Source organism: Cervus elaphus, chromosome 7 (genome assembly GCF_910594005.1).
Source record: "Cervus elaphus chromosome 7, mCerEla1.1, whole genome shotgun sequence".
Lineage (NCBI taxonomy): Eukaryota > Metazoa > Chordata > Mammalia > Artiodactyla > Cervidae > Cervus > Cervus elaphus.
The window spans coordinates 18,314,457-18,320,456 of record NC_057821.1 but is presented as its reverse complement, the minus strand read 5'-3'; positions in this window follow the sequence as shown (position 1 = coordinate 18,320,456).

Here is a 6,000-nt window from a genome sequence, read left to right as displayed (position 1 = left end):
GGGTAGAGTATGGACAGGCCTACCCTTGCAGCTCTCCTCTTCCTCAGTCTGTCAACCAGGGAAAAGCCTTCTGCTGTCCAGCTACCCCTCTCTCTGCTTCCCGCCCCCTCATCCTCTTTCCCTCCCTCCCTCTCCTCTCCCACCCCTTTGCTGACCCTCCCTCTCTCCCCGTCTCCCTCCTTCCCCTCACCTATTTTTGTTTTTAGCTTCACCCCATGGAGATAAGGACCTCTCCTTTCCCAGGATTCTTAGAAAACAGTTGTAAAGAGCAGAAAGAAACCCCACAGCAGGCCCTTGGCAGGAGGGAGGGCAGCAGATTACAGTGTCTGGTGCTGGTCGCTCACCCTGTAATCATCAGTGTGTGTTGGGTGGACAGAGCCCCTGGGGCGTGGGCCTGCTGGGCCAGGACGCCCCTGCCACAGCCAGGCCCTCCCCAGGCCCCCACCTCAAGCATAGGGGTGGTGGGAGGGGGCATCTTTTGGGTCCTGGCCTCAGCCCAGCCTTCAAGCCCTGACAAGGGATAAGCTAAGAGGAACCGCCAAGCTTTCAAACACAGCCCCTCATAGTACAGAGGGTGGGGCGGAAGCCTCAAGAAAAAAATTGTGCAGCTCCAGGTCACGTGATCAGAGTCGACCCCAGGATGCTGTCCACAGCCCAGACTGTCTCACCCTGTGGCCCAGGCCTTGGTCTCAAGGAGCTGGCCGAGGCTTTGGCGTTCCTAGTCTCAGACAAAGAAGGCAGGGCTATCATGGGCAGACATTGGGCTCTAAGGGCGGGGAAGGTGGGGGCGCACTGCAAGACACCAGTTCCACACGGCCAGGAAAACTCTCTCCCTTGGATACTGGCCCTAACCCCACAGCTCTGGGAGGTCAGCGAAGGCTCGTCCCAGCCTGCTCCCACCCCACTTAGCCAGCCAGTGAGTTCAAGGCTTGGAGAAACCGTTGGAGAAACCAATGGGCTTCTTGTCAGCCCCACTCCAGGGGCCCAGGCTCGAGGCCCAAATGAGAGGCCCCTGTTCTCTAGGGAAGGAGACTCCCAAGGTCAGCCTCCTGGGTCATCTGTCTGTCCCAGAACAGGTCCGGCTCTTCTTGGTTGTCACGTGCCACGCGTGGCAGCAGCCTCCAGCACCTGAGTCATCTGTGACTCATTGCCCTCTGCCCTTGGTCTCGAGAGGGCTGGGCCAGGTGGACTTGGCATAGGGATGGTGAGACCTGTCTGGTATCCCTGGTCCAGGCTGTCCCTCCCCTTGCCTCCACCCTATACAGACACAGGAAGAACCAGACCATGCGCAGAGGATATTGTGTGAACACACGTCTGCTCACAGAGGACCCACAATGGCTCATCTCTCTCTTACACACACACACACACACACAGAGACACGCGCACATGCACGCACATGCAGGTTGGCCCCACATCCTCCAGAGTCTCCCTCGGGCTCAGAGCCAGGGTATGGGAGTTGGGCTCTGATGTTACTCCCTGTGTGACCACAGGAAGTATTCCTCCCCTTGCTGGGCCTCAGTTGCCTTCTCTGATTCTGGGACTCTCCGATCTCCAAGACCCCTTCTAGTCCATAATCTAAGAGGTGAGTTTCATGAAGTGATTTCAGACCCGTGGTCAGTCAGCAAAGCAGGAGCCGAGAGGGTGATGGGGGCCACGGCACAGGTGGGGACTCCTTCCTGGTACCTTCCTGATCCCACCTAAGGCTACAGGCTAGCAGCAGAAGAGGTGATAATACCCTGGCGGGCTCTTCCCAAACCAGCTGAATGAGAACCTCCAGGGCCCCTCTGAAGCCACCATCCCTAGGGGAAAAGCCCAGGAGGTGGACTTCCACAGGGCTTCCCTTAGGCTGGGCTCCCTGAGGCAGGGCTGTGTCTCCCCTCAGACTGGGGCTCCCTGAGGCAGGGCTGTGTCTCCCCTCAGACTGGGGCTCCCTGAGGACAGGACTGTGTCTCCCCTCAGACTGGGGTTTCCTAGAGGAAGGCTGGTCTGCTCTCAGACTGGGGCTCCCTGAGGCAGGGCTGTGTCTCCCCTCAGGCTGGGGCTCTCTGAGGGCAAGGCTGTGTCTCCCCTCAGACTGGGGCTCTCTGAAGCAAGCAAAGCTGTGTAACCTTCAGTTTGAAAGCCCCACAGGTCAAGAGTTTTCAGTTCCTTTTTATTTCAAATCAAATCTCCTCCCTTCTTGCATGCGTCTGACCCCTCTCCCCTTTCTGCCTGTCTCATGACAAGTGACTTGGATGCCAGGGTGCTGACACCCACAGGGACAGAGATGAGCAGACCTGAGATGCTATTCGCATCTTCCACCTGTTTTACCTCAAATCATCCCAGGAATGTGGGTCGCACCTAGATCGCATTCCCTAGAGGAGAGACAGGGCAGGGTTTCAGAAAGCCAGGTATTTGCCAGATCACACAGCAGGGGGTCCCTAGCTCTCCACCCTCTATCTGTTGTGTGCACCGCCCCCCAGACCCCACCACTCCTGCTGAGGGCCACCTCCCCCACCCCCAGGAAGGGTTAATGAGCACGAGGCCTCCTCGTAGGGTGGAAGGTGGTTGGGAAAGCTAGGGAGGGTCAGCGTTTCTCCACTTGGCGGGCACGTCGGTTTCCCAATCCAGTGTTACTGGGGGGCCGAGACTGGAGCCGGGCAGGCTGGGCACTACCAGTTACAGATCCCGGCACTCTCTCCTGTTTGAGAGGCCATGGAACATGACTAGCCCCTGAAAGCGCTTGGCCTGGAGGGGCCTGGCCTCTGGGGATATGGACCCAGGCCCAGGTGAGGCTAGTACTTAGAAGAACTTATTCATGTTGATGTAAGGCAGGAACCAACACAATATTGTCAAGGAATTATCCTCCAATTAAAAATAAATAAATAAATATAATTTTTTTAAAAAGAGCCCTAGAGAGGAGTTTGCCAGCATGGGGGCCTGGCACCCACGAGGTAGAGAAGGAGCAGACACCCTCTTCTGGGTCTCTGACTGCCCCTATAACCCTTCTGTCTCAGCTTCTAAGATATCACCTTCCTGACTTTTTTTTTTTTTAAAGACTTCTTGATTTCTTTTTGGCTGTCCTGGGTCTTTGTTGCTGTGCACAGGGCCTACTCTCTGGTTGCGGTGGGCAGGCTTCTCATTGCAGTGGTTCCTCTTGTTGCAGACCTTGGGTTCTAGAGCGCTCAGGCTTCAAAAGTTGCAGCGTATGAGCTCAGTAGTTGCTGCCCATTGGCTTAGTTGTCCTGAGGCATATATGGGATTTTCCTGCACCAGGGATCATGCATTGGCAAGGGGATTCTTTACCACTGAGCCACCATGGTAAGCCCTTCCTGACATTTATGCTTTACCATAACCCATGTGAAAAAACATACACCCTTCACGGGACTCCCTAAACATCCATGCACACACACATACCCCAAAGGTTTCAAGAAACAATACTTACCCCTACCACGTTCGAGCTTCTCTGAATATTTTCGACCCTGTTCTCCATATTTTAGAAAAAGCATCTGGTTGGTGGCCAACCACTCATCTGACCTCATGACCCATTGACAAATGACAACTTGCAGTTTGGAAAACACTTCTGCAAGCTCACCAAGCTAGATCCATCACCATTGCACAGATGAGGACACTGAGTCCCAGAGTGGGGACCGAAGCCTTCCCAAGGTCACTGGGCTGATCAGTGACAGAATCCCAGCCAGAGCTCAGGTGACTCCCAGGGAAAATTTTCCACTGTAAGTTTCCAGAGCCTGAGGGACTTCTTGAGATAGCTGCCTGCAAAAACAAGGCTGGGGATGAGGATTCCCGCTGGCAGATGATCAGAAGAGATGAGATGGAGGTTGTTAAAAAGCAGGCTCTCTTAGGCCTCCCCCAGGTCACAGTGCTCAAGGCCATATTGAACCTGTGGTGAGGTCAGCTGTATTGTACCTGATGACTGGGGAGGGTGGGGGTGGGGGGGGTGGCTCAGCCTCCAGAAAGCACCCAGTGATGAGAGAGAGGTGACAGGGAGGCTCCCAGTCTGAGGGGGAGACACAAAGCCCCTCCCTCAGGGAGCCCACATCTGAGGAGGGAGACTCTATCTCTGCTGTGGGCAGAAATGGAAAACACATCCGGAAGGAGGGCCCGAATTCTACATCTGCACTGGGAACCTCACTGGCAGAGCAATGAGAAGGGTGGCGAGGAGAGAAGCATTGAAGCACCTGAAGGAATCTCCTGAGTGGAAGGACCAGCCATTCCCTTCAGGCAGGACTGCCTAACTACAGGATACTCAGTTACTGTGAATTTCAGATTCACTATGAAAATGAAATTTTAACTGGTCATCCTGTATTTTCATCTGCTATATCTGGCAAAATGCCTCCAGGACAGGTCCTCCTCAGACCCAACAGGTCAGGCTGACAGGGACCCTGTCAGCCCTCAGGAGGCAGTCCTCAGACCCACAGCCACTGCCAGCTTGAGCGGCTGCCTCCACCCCACCCAACCCCACAAATGTAGCTAGGATGGGGAAGGCCAGGGACGGCCTCTGGAGTGGGCATGTGGTGGTAGGCAGGGGGGGCCAACAACTTCCTTTGCCCCTTCTCAGCAGCCCCACCGGGCCAGTCGAGATAAGATGGTCTTCAGGGAAACTTCCTGTTAGGCAAACGCCAACGGCTGGGCCTGGCACACCACCGGCATCTGGAGGCCGTTTCTCTGAAATCATGGGGCCGGGGGTGGGGGGAGGGTTTTACCAGCATTGAGTCAAGCTTTCCCCCACCCTCACGTCTCTTCTGCCCGCCTTCCTGCCTGCAGCCCCCAACACACACACCCACAGTTATGGCTTTTAGTGTGGCTGCTGAAGCCAGGCAGTGCCAAGGGTGTGGCTACGGTGGCCACAGCCAGAAGGAAAGGGGGTGATCCCACTGGCCTGAGCTCTCATAGCCTTTGTGGCCAGAGACGTCCCCTTCCCCAGACCCAGGAGGAGAGCTCAGTGCTAGGTCCCAGGCCCTGCCTGCACCTCATGACTCAGAGGAAAAGAAAGTAGTTTCTTTTTCCCTGTGGGTTTCTACACTGGCTGTTTCCACATTCCACACCAACCAAGGGAATAAACCACCTAAACTGCTGAGCCTTCTTTGAGTACTATAGATCAGCCTCGAAGAGGAAGCTCAGAGTTACACCCTCATCCTCAGGGAGTACCCAGGCTGATGAGAGAGAATCCGTATTGGCCCTTGGGGACCCTGGCAAAGTGATGTGACTAATGTCCACTCATTCATTCATCCAACAAGTACTCTCTTCATTGAGCCCTCTTAAGAGGAAATCACTTTATATTCATTACCTGATTTAATCCACATTAACACCTGGGTGATAGGTGTCCTCAAGCCCATATGAAAAATCATGACGATGAGGCCCAGACAGGTCAAGCAACTTACCCAGGGTCACAAAGCCAGAAAATACTAATGATGTCAGAAGTACAGCCCCTAACTCTGTGTAATTACAAACCGTCTTTTCCAGACTTCCCTGGTGGTCCAGTGGGTGGGACTCTGCCTGTCAGTGAAGGTGACATAAGTTCCACTCCTGGTCTGGGAAGATCCCACATGCCGCAGAGCAACTAAACGCATGTTCCACAACTACTGAGCCCGTGTGCCTAGAGACTGTGTTCCACAACAAGGAGAGTCACTTCACTGAGAAGCCGGTGCACCACTACAAAGAGTAGCCCCCACTGGCCCCAACTAGAGAAAGCCCATGCAGCAACGAAGACCCAACACAGCCAAAAATAATTTTTTTTAAAAAAACCCTCTTTTCCTACTACTCCACGCCCAGTCACAACAGCAACAATACCTGACCCTTTGGGGCATTTACTACATGCCAGTCACCACCCTCAGTCCATCCAGGTTTCCCCAGGTCTCAAGTACCTGTTAAAGAGACAGCTGAGTTGCAAAAAGGTAGTTTTGTCCAAAGACACGTTTAGAAGCTGTCAGGATTGGGCCTATGTTGAGGGCTTGGGTTTTGGACATCATGGGCCCAGAACTCGCCATCGGGATTTGAACC